The sequence below is a fragment of the Carica papaya genome, chromosome 5 (genome assembly GCF_054855325.1).
Source record: "Carica papaya isolate Zhongbai chromosome 5, ASM5485532v1, whole genome shotgun sequence".
Classification (NCBI taxonomy): Eukaryota; Viridiplantae; Streptophyta; class Magnoliopsida; order Brassicales; family Caricaceae; genus Carica; species Carica papaya.
The window spans coordinates 17,739,357-17,753,912 of NC_142313.1; the positions used below are offsets into that span (position 1 = coordinate 17,739,357).

General features: G+C 37.3%; 1 long non-coding RNA gene across 1 annotated transcript; it reads right to left on the reverse strand.

The window, feature by feature from the left end:
- Positions 1-1,910: 1,910 nt before the first annotated feature.
- On the reverse strand, positions 1,911-14,236 carry LOC148253807 (uncharacterized). Its single transcript, XR_015818953.1, has 2 exons — positions 13,874-14,236; positions 1,911-2,147 (listed from the first exon to the last, which is right to left on the reverse strand). It is a non-coding gene; the product is annotated as an uncharacterized LOC148253807 (long non-coding RNA).
- Positions 14,237-14,556: the final 320 nt, after the last annotated feature.

Here is a 14,556-nt window from a genome sequence, read left to right on the forward strand (position 1 = left end):
TTTGACCTTGCTCTATCAACTAGTAATATGCTGGTAACATTAATACAGTGACCACTATCAATAATCACACTACAGACCTTTCTATTCATCGGGCATCTTAAGTAGAAGGTGGTCTCCGTTTGATCATTGTCCCTTTTTTTAACTTGCATATTTAAAGCTCTTTGAGCCATAAACATATATCCCTATACTGACTGTGTAATACTTTCTTCACTAGCACTGAATGATGGTATGTCTTCCTGTTCACTCTCATAATCATTGATGATATCCCCATTATCTCTTATGATCATAACACTTTTATTGGAACACTAGGAGGCAATATACGTAACCCCCAAAGACTTGAAGCACTTAATAGTGCTTTATCTGGCACGGGGGATTTAGGGTCACTTGGTGGGTTGACATCAAGCTACATACCCTTCATGTCCTCCACCTTCTTAAATACCTCCCTCCTAACTCATCTCTAAGTCACTTAAGGATTGGAACTGACAAACGCTTTGGTAGTTCCTCTTCCTTTCAACTGCCACTCAATTTTAGTAGTCTAGTGTATCATCTCTTCCAGGTCAAGTAATTCTGTAGTTTCAAGATGTTATCAGTTTCTTTATTCGGACCTTCTATGAATCAAGCCATGGTGGCTTCTAGCTGTTCCTTAACCCTAGACCAAATCATGGTTATCTCTATCTCTTTGTGGTACTCTTCCACTTTCCTATAACCTTGAGTCAAGTGTTGAAGCTTTAGATTCATGTCCTTATCAAAGTGGGCTGGTACAAAACATTTCTACATGATGGATCTTAATTATCTCCAAATAGTGACTGGTATATCTCCATCCTGTTCTCTGAAATCAACTAACTGATCCCACTAAACTGAAGCATACTCTATAATTCAAGAGTTGCCAACTTAAGCTTTTTCTCCCAACTGTAATTGCAGCAATTGAAAATGTGATTGACCTTTCGTTTCTATTCAAGGTAGGCCTCGAGGTCATTATTCCCCTGAAAGGCTGAAACTTATAATTTAAAATCATAGAGATCCCGATCTGCATCCTCTCGGTGACCTCCTTGTCAATCATCATCATCATCGTCACAAGACCTGGTCTCATGACGTGGTGTCGGGCATGACTGCGTTGGCCCTCCCTTTCTAGATGGTCCATTCGTGCAGTCATATTTCCTATTTGGACACTCAGTTGGCTAAACATGTCCATGATCCTTTCTTCCATAGTGAGGGTCTACTACTAGCACTATGGTGAGACATGGTGAAGTTCTTACGAAGGCAAAGATTTTTTAAAACAGTTAAACTCTCCATTGCCTTCGCTCATATTTACCTCATAACCTCTCAAACTACAGCTTCCTTTATCGAGTTAAGCATTTGAAATTGGATTTTCTTTAGATTACGATCTATACATTATTTTTTCTGACACAAGAATCTTGAAAGAATCTAAATTCTAAAAAAGCTCAGAAATAAGCACACGGAAGAAGAAAAGTATGCTCCTATTTATATGATAAGAAACTAGGAACTATCAGTCACTTAGATATATAATGGAACAAAAGCACAATGGATTCACAGTGTAAGGATCCAATCAATCCTTATGGATATAACTAGAAGGTGTATCCTAATTATACTACCCAATATCAGCTACGCTCTATTGTGATCAAGTTTCTTTATGCAACGTTAAGCCAAAATTATGGGATGTAAAATAGAAGTTAATTGTGAACTAGAAAAGGTTTTCGCTCATAGTGGGTGAGTTAATCTTTATTTGTTTCGCTTTATGCAAATGAATGATGCAGTAGAATAAAAACTAAAAGTTTTCACTTGCACTACTAGATGAGGTGTGATATCCCAAATGTTAATTAAGGCATAAAGATACCAGATAAAGAAATAGATTATGAGTGCATAATAGTTAATTGTATGCAGCGAAGCAATTTATTACAAATCCCTTACAAAATATATGAGTTCTCAATTACATATATGTCTGATGCCAGAAGTAACAATAAAATACAAAATATCAAAATACAAAAAAGGCCACTTCTATCATTATGTAAAGGAACTCATCAGAGTGTGGGACAAGTTATGTACTCATAAAGGTTGATGGATCCATGAGATCCTCAAAGGCTTCAAGGGGTATGGGTCAGCGATCGGTTCCTCACTATCTTCCTCATCTGGAGAAGAGCATGGAAAAGGATGAGTTTTATATACTCAGTAAGGAAAATAGTATTTAGATAACATCATAAGGTTTTAAAAGTGATCAATTATGTCATCAATACTTACCATCAAGAGTCATGTCAGGGTCTTTTCTTAAATTATAAAAATAATTTATTTATTAAAGAAAACATCAAATCCATCATGCCATAGTTATATTAATCAAATCAAGAAGTCGTTCCAACTTTCATCTACTGAAGGCAGTACAGATTTTCGGCTATCCATGTGGAACGACCAGTTCATTTATAATAGCAATTTGCGGCTTGTCGAACCAACAATACATTTATAGCTTGTCAAACCATGAAACAATCTATGAACACGGTCGTGCCAACCACAGTGATCCTACATGTTAACTATGGCCACAATTGTACATCACCAACAGTGACCCCTAAAATCACATCATGTCACCGCTCTCGTCAAAGGGTACACTGTCATCCACAGGGAGCGGTCCATTCACACCTTTTCATACCAGATAGGGGAGAAACAGAAACTCCTCAACGATAAAAAACCTAATAAAACACTATATGAATTATGCATATCAATACTGATATATGTTTCTCATGTCTATATACCATTTCATGATTAATCACTTTTCCACCGTTAATTGCATCACATATCAATATCAATTTCAAGAACTAAATCATTTAAATCACATGCAATTTAACAAATTCATAGATGATCATGAAACATGCATTATCACATAAAATATACTTCGTTTAGACTTAAAATTTAATCATGCAATCATAAATTCAAACTTCAATAGTTTTATTCTAGAAATTATCGTTAGGATATTTAAAAATAAATACTAAATCCTTTATCAAAACCTTAAATTTTTCTACATCTTTTCTTCTTCTTCTCCTCTCCCTCTCTCTAGATCACTCCCTTTCTCTCTAAGCTCTAGAAGGATGGAAGAATGAAATGGAAATAATGAGGAAAATGTGAAGGAAGGGTCCCTATTTATAGAAAATGGGGACCGTTAGATTTGCACCAAATGAAAAAATCTGGTGAGGAGAGAGAAAGTCAATGGGAAAAAAAGTGATGTGACAACTAACAGATGTGATCGACGGACGGATGACAAGATGTGATGACAATGCAAAAAATAGAGACACGCCACCAAATCGACGGCAACACATCGCCAAAGCGACGATAGCACACCGCCTAAACTGATGGCGGATTGCTGCCCAACCGGCAGCACACACTGCCCAAGCAAGCACACGATGCCCAAGGGGGCGGCGCTAATTGCCTGAGGTCATTGCACGCTACCCTAAGCCAGCCTAGCCGGCTGCGTGCGGGACCTACAACACGTAGGGCGTTGCGCGTAAGCCTACTGTTCGGACGGCGCACGCACAGAGCGCATGGAGCTGCGACCGTCTGTGCGCAATGGTACATGCACACAGACTAGGCTTTATGCGACGTGTGGTGCTTGCACTGGTGGGATCTTTCCCACGGCCACTCCCACTAGATTTTTCCACTTTTTTTCTATTTTTTTCTTGAAATTTATTTTAATAACAAATAAAATATAATTTTTCTATGATAAAATAAAAAAATAAATTTTAATAATTATTTAATTAAATAAAATATGAAATACGGTATTTATCCAAAAATTAAAATTACAAAATATTTTAAGGAGTTTAAGGGGACTTAGGGCCCAAATAAATACGGGTTCACATTACAAATTAAGTGCAAAGGTTTTCAAGGTGTTTCATGAGGTACTCTGCCTTTGACTCCATAAAGGTTTTCTAGTCACACTACTAGGCGGTTACTTTTCTTTTGAATGTAAGAATGCAACAACATTCCAATTGCCTTATGGTGTGCAATTGAGATATGTTTTGGATTTTTAATTTTGTGATTTTTTTAATATGCTTAACAAAACAACTTGAGTTTGACAGATAGTTATGAATTTAAGTGAGATGCAATATGAATTAATAATTCAAAATAAATTTGAATCTTAATTAATTCATAAAATGCTAGAGTAATTAAGATAAATAGGTTTACTAGGAGCCTAAGCTCTGATATCACCTGACGCGAGAGGGTATGGGAAGGATTGTTTTGACTCTGGGAACCTCAACTCAAATGTATGCAATGTCGAAACTTAATCACCTAATTAAACCTCTCCCTCTAATTGAATATACAATTCCTAAAGGGAGTGCAAAAACAAAAACTAAGGAATAAAAACAAGGAAAAGAAAGACACCATAGACTTACCCAATAAATCGATCCCAACTCCTCAGCTCAATCAAAACTTTGGAAAGCTCTTTTTACTTCGAAAAACTTGAAGAGAAAAAATTAGCACAAAGCTAATTAAAGAAAAATTCAAAGCTTTAATTTAATAATTCTCAAATTGTTGTTTTTACAATGCTTGAGATGATGCCTTTATATCGGCTTTTAATTTCTACTTCTAGTTGAAATGGGATTTAGGATTCCTATCCAAACTCTAAGAATTAAATTAACTAGGAAACAATTACTTAAATAAATAAATAATTAAATTCTTATCCTTATCCTAAAATAATAATTAATTAATCATGTAGATAAAGTTTAACATTAAAATATTAATAAACTAATAAACTCCTCCTCTAAAATCTTCAAGGATCTTTATTTTTTTTGTTCTTCAATTTTGAGTAGAATTCCTCCTATAATTTTGCATATTTTGTATATGGAATAATTGTAGAAATGTCCTTGTAGAATTAAAAAAAGTGAGAAAAAAGAGTTCAAAAAGGACTAGAAACAAAGAGCCACAAGAATGGGCTGTTGGATGCGCGGGTCAGACCACAGGTTACGTAGGTGGGCCAAGTGGGCCGTGTGGGCTTACAGGGCAAGCTTGGTCTGCAGGATGCCTTGCATACGCATGCCCATGGGTTGTGCGTTCGGTCATCCTCTTATGTGCTAGTGCGTGAGCTATGGCGCAACCTTGTGTTATTGCTCACACATCCTTCGTGTAGGACCGTGCGGGCTGGGTGCTCGCACATGCGGGGGCCATGTGTCACACATGGGGAGGCCTACACACGTGTAGGCTATGAGTATCCATACCCACACCACCTGTTGGGCTTCTCTTTGGATCAAGATATATGGACTGAGTCTTTGTTTGGCTGTAAGACCTAATAACTTCCTATTTTTCCATCTTTTCTAATTCTGCCTGCTCTTAGACAGGGATACAAGTGTAATTAATTCATATTTGCTATCCTGAGTTTGCATCTGGGTGGTGATAACATGGTCACTATATTTTCAGGAACACTTTTGAACATGTCCATGAAGCTCATTATTGTTTAGCCTTTTATATCCTTTAATGGTCCCATAAACCTCCTATTTATTACTACTCTTTTCCTCGGTTCTTATCACATCGCTAGCACTGACACCGGATTTGTCGAACATCCTTGATGTGTTTCACATGTCAATGTCACACTAGTATCATCCTAATTCGTCCCGCGTATTGCAGCATGAACGCCTTCCACTTGAGAAAAACTTGTTCTATAAAGAGTTGCCTATAAGCATATTGAATTGCAAAGAAAAGGTGGTGAGAACAAAAGTAATTCCCCTAGTTAAAATTTTATAGCAACACCACTCACAAGAAGAAGCAGCATGGGAACACAACGACTAGATGCGAGTTAAATATCTTTATTTTTTTTGAAATTTTGTAACAATTTGGGGAACAAATTTTTAAAGGAGGGGAGTAATTGTAATAGCCCACATAATTTTTTTTAAAATTTAATGTATGTATTATAAGCACCAAAAATAATTTTATGAGCATGGTGTACACAAAAAATAAAGACATAAGCCCTAAGAAATTAAAAAATAAAGAAAGATATAAATAAAATGGCAATAATAATAATAAGCAGTAATAAAATTTGGACTAAAATAAAAAGAAAATGGAAAAGGGAAAGTATTAAAAAAATAGAATTCGGGCCAAACCGAAAGAAAAATAGAAAGGAAGGGAAAATCTAAAAATAGAAAAAATGGGACACCTCAGCATGTGAGGTGTCTAGGAACAAACCTAGCTTAGGCATTTGACCAGCCATGCAAGGTGGCAAAGACGAAATGGAAATGAATGGTTGCGATCAACCACGAAAGATCATAAGGGGATCGAATGACCCAAAAACGCTCAATCTCAAACAAAAATGTGGAGAAATAAATGATCACGATTGCAGAAAAGAAAATTTGGATGGTCAGCATTTAAAGATGTGTGTAAAAGGATACATTTACACTTAATGAGATGCATCCAATAACCCACGTTCCCTGTATGTGATTGGACTGCTTAATCACGTCTAGGATCTCGTATATAAATCCTTCCTCTTCATTTTTGTTAAGTAGAAAACATCCAAGTCAAAAAGAGAAGTAGCATGCAATGAGAGAGACTCGAAAGACTTTGCAAACAGAGGAAGAAAAAGTGAGGTGAAGAGATGGGGAATCCTAAAACCAGGGGGGGCAATGTAGTCAAAGGGAAGAAGGGAGACAAGGTCTAAACCGAGGAGTGCCTTTGAGTTGCCATAACAACCTGTGACCAAAGAGTCGTACACACAAGTAAATCCCTACCCTTCCCCCACCGACCTCATTCATTCTTTTACACCTATTGACATATGTATGTGCAATGTTCTCATGAGAGAGAGAGAGAGAGAATAACTCGTAAACAACTATGAAACAGAAGAAATAGAGCTAATACTAAAACACAAACGATATAGGTAGGCATACTTCAATCGAGATTTTGAGCAGATATTTCAAGAAATTCCTAAGTAGTTTAACGAAATAAAACGCATGGTACAATAAAGGGAATATGGAAGAGCATGTAGGAAATGAGAAATAGAAAAGAATTGAAATGAATCAATCAGGAACATTTTTAGAAAAGTCAGGTCCCAATAGTAACAAAAAATGCAGAGTTTCGATACACGTCAAAAGACCTATTTGTGGGAAGGATTTTGGTGATCATTAATCACCAGCAAGTGACGAAATCTAACTATAACTAAGGTAACAATATAGGAGTGTTGGTGATCATTAATCACCAACAAGTGAGTTCCATATGCGCAGGACAGCTTGCGCGCACGTAAACCTCATCTTGTACAAGCATCAGCATGGTAGACTTGGACTGCGTGCAGTGCCTCTAGCCACGTGTTGCTATCACCACAACCTCGCGTCACTACCTATGCTGCCTTGGGAGCTGTGCCTCTTCCTTGGCCAGCTGACACTGATGATGTCATCATTTTCTCTCTCATCTCAGATTCGCAATACTTGTTGCAAATCCAACAGTTCTATTTCTTTATAAATAAAGACCTCCTCTACCACTCTTCCTCACCCATTTTCACCCCCAAAGACAAAAATTCTAGAGATAGAAAGTTAGAGAGAGAAATAAGGAAAAAGAGAAAAAAAAAGGACTAGCTTACAAAGACTCATCAGTATTTGGTAAGGAATTCAATATTTCCTTGCACATTTTAAGAGCCATTTTTTTTAGAAAAATCTTGAAATGAATGTTCATTTTATCGCATAATAGTGACATGATTTTGAGGGTGTGAGGAGTTATTAATTAATAATGTTATTTTAATTATACATGCATCGTGTAAAGGTGTAGTTTGTTATTTCATGAATGAAGTTGAACTGCAATTGATACGAGAAGAGATTATATGAAATTGTTGACATGACATGAAAAATATGAATGGATACATGAAATATGAATTAATCTGTTAGACTATTTTATCGACTTATATTGTCCCCACCCTGTCTGAAAAGATGTGAGATGACCACTCCCTATGGATGATGGCGGGAAAGTGTGTAGGAGATCTTAGGACCATTGCACCGAAGTACGATCATGTTCATAGTCTTTAGGACTACAATGGTTGGCATGACCATGGTCATAGATAGTGCTATAGTGTGACAAATCAGTCATGGTGTAGCAAGCTATCAGTTACCAATAGTGTCACCACAGTGGTAGTTTGGATTTCATACTAGTGAGTAGATAAAAAGTCGTAACGGACTTCGCGCGAAGAATACTAAAAGACTTAATACCAGTAATTATTTTGATTTGTTTGATTTTCTATCTTGATGAGTTATCTGTATTATTATATTGTTTTGATGATCATAATATTTTTAATTAAATATTTTCTTACATTAGTCCTACTCTTACGGATCGTTGTAAATGGTAAGCAGCAAAAAGTTATTTTCTTAAACGCCTTTAACATTTCTTAGTTATGCCAATTTAATATTGTATGCCTTATTGAGTTTCATATAACTCACCCCTTCTATGCTGGCCCGTCCTCCCCAGACGACGTTGAAGAGGATGTTTATGATGAGTTGTCCGTTGAGTTACCCCTTGAAGCTTACCTGGATCCCGTGGATCTATGATCATTGACGAGTGCGTGTCTTGTTCCGTACTCTGATGAGTTCATTTACATAGTGAAAGAAGTGACCTTCTTTTATATTTTGTATTTTGTATTTTGTATTTTGTATTTTATATTTTGTATTTTGTTACCACTTCTGCCTTCAATTGTATATATAATTGGGAACTCATATTTTATAAGGAATTTTGTATTTTAAAAATTTTTGCCGCATATATTTTATTTAATACAATCATATTCTGTGTTGATATCTGGCATTCATATGTTATAATCTGTATTGGGGATGTCACAAGTAGTATCAAAGCAGAATCTATGGAAAAATTGCTTACATTAAGGCCAATCTAGAGTTAGGAAAAATCTTAGCGTATAGGAAACTTCTTTCTAGAAAACTTATTTAGAAACTTCCTTGAAATCCCTACTTATTGTCTCCCGTTTAATTTTGAAGGAAATGATATGGGGGAGACCATTAGTAGAAAGAACCGAGGCCCAAGACAAACTGACTAAGATCGAATTTAACGAGTTGTTGCGAGCCATTCAAGGCTTGACAGCAGCTGCTGTGCATAGTCAGACCAATAATTGTCAGCCTCCAGCACCTCCTGAGTGTCATCCCATTGACCATCCTATCTCCCAACACATCACAAAGTTCAAAAGGTTGAACCATCTTCACTTCAACAACGGTCCCAATCCCATGGTTGTTACAGCCTAGACCCAGGAAATTTAGAAGCTCTTCATAGTAATGGATGTGACAGAAGAGCATTAAGGTTTCTTTGGCTATTTTCATGTTTACTGGAGAAGCGGCTCACTAGTGGTGAGTGAAGAAGGATTTACTGCTGACTCCCACCACCTGGGAAATATTTATGGAGGACGTCTATGAAAACTTCTTCCCAGCTTATGTACGGGATAAAAAGAAAGAGGAGTTTATAGAACTCCAACAAGAAAATCTGATGGTTAGCCAGTATGCAGCTAAGTTTATCTAGTTGTCAAGGTTTCCTCCACTGTTGGTATCCACTGAAGCTTGGAAGGCCCGAAAGTTCTTGAAAGGTCTTCACCCAGATATTTTTGATCGAGTTGCCATGTCCAAGCCCAGTTCCTATGGTGAGGTACTAGAGAATGCCCAGTTTTTCGAAGACCTTATCTCAACCCGCAACCAGCACATCACCTAGTTCCGCAGTCAGCAGCAACAGTAACAAAAGAAAAAATTTCCTGAATTTGGTGCTGATATCTCATACAAGAGACCATGTGTTGTCCCAGCCCCTAGTGCTTTAGCCCGCCTACCAGAGACCCTATTCAGAATTCTCCCCCTTACCGATATTGTGGCTGCTACTATGGTGACCATCCTACCGACGCCTGAACCACTCTTATTATAAGTACGGGAGTACACAACATTTGGTAAAGGATTGCCCACAGAGGCCCAAGGATCTCGTCAGACCTATTGCCTAGGGACGTGTTTACCACCTGGATGAGCCCGATGTTCCCACCGCACCCGTTATCATTTAGGGTATGCTTTCTGTTCATAATACTACTACACGTGCTTTGATTGATATAGGTGTTTTTCACTCCTTTCTTATCTTGTAATTTTGTTTGTAAATTATACCTTAGGCTGGAACCTCTAGGAAAGATTTTAGTTGTAGAGACACCCTCTAGGGGACTATTAGAAACCTTTTATGTATATAAAAATTGTAAAGTAAATGCCTCAGGAAAGAACTCACTACAGATCTGATACTATTAGACTTTTCAGGGTTTGATATAATCCTAGGTATCGACTAGTTAAAAAAATATAAAGTAATTATTGATTCCGAGACAAAAATTGTAAAACTACATTCACCTAGGCAGCAAATTTGTCTTGTTTTATATAAATTATGTAAAAATAAATAAAGAGTATTTTCTTTCAAAAACTTTTCGTTGCTTTGCTCACCTTGTGTTAGACAGGAACATGGATTACGACCCAACAATTTCTTCAGTACCTGTTATATGTAATTTTCTGGATATATTTCCAGAAGAGCTACCAGATCTACCTCCCGAATGGGAGATAGAGTTTTTGATTAACCTGATTCCAGGTACCCAGCCAATTATGAAACCCCCTTATCACATTAGCCATGTAGAACTTACAGAATTGGAACATTAGCTTTCTAGACTACAGGGACTGAGGTTCATCTGCTGTAGTCATTTCTATTGGGGTGCGACTATCTTATTCACCAAGAAGAAGGACAGATCCCTCCGTATGTGCATTGACTTCCGTGAATTTAATCAAGTGACCAAAAAGAGTAAGTACCCTCTACCCTACGTAGATGATTTATTTAATCAGTTGCAGAATGCTTCTATGTTTTTGAAGATTGATCTCTGATCTAACTACCATCAATTGGAGTGAAGGAAGAGAACATTTCTAAGACGGCCTTTCGCTACAAGTATGGCTAATTTGAGTTTAAAGTTATGCCCTTTGAACTTACCAATGCACCCACAGCCTTTATGGACTTAATGAATAAAGTTTTTTTCCATGCACTGGATCATTATGTCATCATCTTCATCAATGACATCCTAGTGTACTCAAAGAGCCCGGAAGAGCATGTTGATCACCTGACCCGTATCATGATCACCCTTCGTGAACACCATATCTACATCAAGTTTAATAAGTGTTCTTTTTAGTTAAACCAAGTATCTTTTCTTGGCCATGAGATTTTCAGTGCTGGAGTTTTCGTCAATCCCTCTAAAGTCGAGGCACTTGTGACTTGGAACCAGCAGACCAATGTCACCGAGATTCGTAGTTTCTTGGGTCTAGCCAACTATTATTGGTGTTTTATCGAAGGCTTTTTTAAAATTTTAACCCCTTTGACTCGTCTCACCAAGAATGGAGTAGTCTTCCATTGTGATGAGAAATGTGAAGAATCTTTTATGGAATTTAAGCTTCCACTCTACACTGCTCTAGTGTTGATCCTCCTCGACAATACAGGGAGGTTTTAGGTATTCTGTGATACCTCTCATGTTGGTTTAGATTGTGTTCTTATGCAGCATGGACGGGTAGTCGCATATGGTTCCAGACAACTCAAAATCCACAAGTACAACTACCCCACTCATGATCTTGAGTTAATGGCCATTGTGCATGCTTTGAAGATTTGACGTCATTACCTCTATGGCCAAACCTTCGAGATCTACACCAACCATAAGAGCCTAAAGTATCTGCTCTTGGAAAGAGAATTAAACATGAGGCAAATGCACTGAATTGATTTGTTGAAAGATTATGACTGCAAGATTCTTTATCACCTTGGTAAAGGTCATGTAGTCATTGATGCTTGAGTTGGAAGGAAACCAGCCATGTTAACCTAGATGATGATATCCGTTAGAAGTTAATAGGCTTAATGCAATCTCTCCATCTAAATTACTATGGTAATCTTGAGTATGCCATAAGTTGCCAATAATATCACCACAATGGTAGTTGGGAGTCTATATTAACTAATAGATAAAAAGTCATAAAGGACTTCACGCGAAGTATGGTAAAAGGCTTAATAACAGTGATTATTCTGATTTATTTGATTTTCTATCTTAGTGAGTTATCTGTATTATTATGTTGTTTTGATGATCATGATATTTTTAATTAAATATTTTTTTACATCGATCGTACTCATATTATTATGTTGTTTTGATGATCATGATATTTTTAATTAAATATTTTCTTACATTGATCGTACTCATATAATCGTTGTAAATGGTAAGCAGCAAAAGGGTATTTTCTTAAACACCTTTAAGATTTCTTAGTTATGTCAATTTAATAATGTATGTCTTATTGAGTTTCACATAACTCACCCCTTCTATGCTAACCCAGCCCCCCCCCCCCCCCCCCTAGATAATCTTGAAGAGAATGTTTGCGATGAGTTGTTTGCCGACTTACCCCTTGAAGCTTGCCTGGATCCTATGGATCCATGATCGTTGACGAGTGCATATCTTGTTCCACACTCTGATGAGTTCGTTTATATGGTAAAAGAAGTGGCCTTCTTTTATATTTTATATTTTGTATTTTGTTGCCACTTCTGGCCTCAGTTGTATATGTAATTGGGAACTCATATATTTTGTAAGGGATTTCGTATAGTAAAAATTCTTCCTGCGTATATTCTATTTAATGCACTCGTATTTTGTATTGGTATCTGGCACCCTTATATTGTAATCAATATTGGGGATGTCATGGGTCATTTAATCATTCGGAAAACCCTTGTCTTTATTAAGAAATTCGGTGAAACAATTATACTAAGAACACCATTACCGATGTGAATAATCAACCCATTCCTAGGCCATTATCATTTTACCATCTATACTATGACCACGGTCGTATTTTGCCACTGTGGCCCTACATGTACTTAACACATATCCACTCTCCCCAAAAAGAATGCCAATCGTCACAGAGAGTGGTTCACCAACACTTTTTTGGAGGGGGAGAAACAGAGACCCCTAAGAGATCACAGTCGAACAGACATTTTTTTTACTTGTTTACTTTATACTCACGACAATTTCATATCCTATTCATATGCATACTACATGTTAAATGCAACCATTTCTGAACCCTCCGGGATTCTATAACTTATCTAGATCGAAGGCCCTTTTTTCATATCTCTATCTCAAAGGCTCATTTCTCTTGTCCGACATGAAGGCTCGTTTACCTAGTCTTGACCTTCAGGTCATCCCCTTGGAGTTTAGACTCATTAGGATAACCATCTTCGCCATTACCAAGGTAAAGTGAAGGGCCAAGATCTGTATGTAAATTTCAAATCATCATATCTTTATGCATCATGTGAAATGTGTTATGGATTAAACAATGTCAAACATCAAGTGAACTCATGCACCAATCATGTTCATTAATGCCATATACATAAATAAGCAGCTATTCTAGTAGGAATTTATGCATCATAATCGCATGGTATAATGATCATACATTATGCTGCAAATAATCATAATATATCGAGTTTCATTTTCGGAACTCGGTGGGGCTCATTGACATTTTGGGTCATAGGCCTATATGCTCAGGTTTGACCATTCGAGTTGTTCCTTGAAGGTGGAGCTCCTTATAATAACCTTCTTTGTCATTACCAAGGGTAAGATAAAGGGTTAAGCCTAAATGTATCCTCAATTGCCATCTTATCAACAATAAAATATCATGCATCTAAATAAATCACCGAACAATCATGAATTAAAATAAACTACCAAAGCAAGCATGAAAGTCCATTTCCCAAGCCGTCATTTAAAATTTTTTTATCGTGACTAATTATCAAAATAACGCACCAAACAAGCATAAAAGCCCATCTCAATAAATACCCGATTTCATCAAATTAATTAACTAAAAAGAGCACTTAAAAATGTAGATAAAAATACTAAAGAATCTCTTACCATAACCGAAGCCAACTAAGTCTCTAGGGATGGAAGAAGGGACCTTTAGAGACCCCTGAAGAGCTTGTAAGTTCCCAACTTTTTCATCTTCTTCTAGCTTCTTTTCCTCTTCAAATACTCTCTTTCTCTTTCAAAGTATTTCTCTCAAAAAAGCAGAGGATGGAAGGGAAAAATGAAGTGCTAAGAAGAGTTAAAAATGGAAGGGAAAAGGGAGTGTGAAAGGATGTGGGAAACAGGGGCCTTTAAATAGGCAAAAAAGGCAGTTCAAATGTGCGACAAGGTGTTAAAATCAAAGGAGCTAAGGGGAGCAAAGCGGGTGGTCGTGGGGCCCACTTAGCATGGCCAAGCATGGTCAATGGGATAACACAGTCGTCTCATCGGCTACTGGCTATCAGCACGCTATGCACGGCCTTGCTACGTGCTGGGCACGCGTGTAGGTGGCGATATCGCGCACTGTGCACCTGTTAGTTGCCTACCACGCGTGCAGGTGCAACCTTATTGCGCACTGTGTGCAGCCATGTGGCGTAATGTGCACACGCGGGGTTGCTCGTGCGGGCTAACAGCGTGTCGAATCGCGGGCTTATGGGCTTTGCTTCCTGCCTCGTTGATTTTTTCCTTTGATACTTGTCATTATGGTATAGCAAAATATCATAAAATTTAACTATTATGGGAGGTTTAAATGG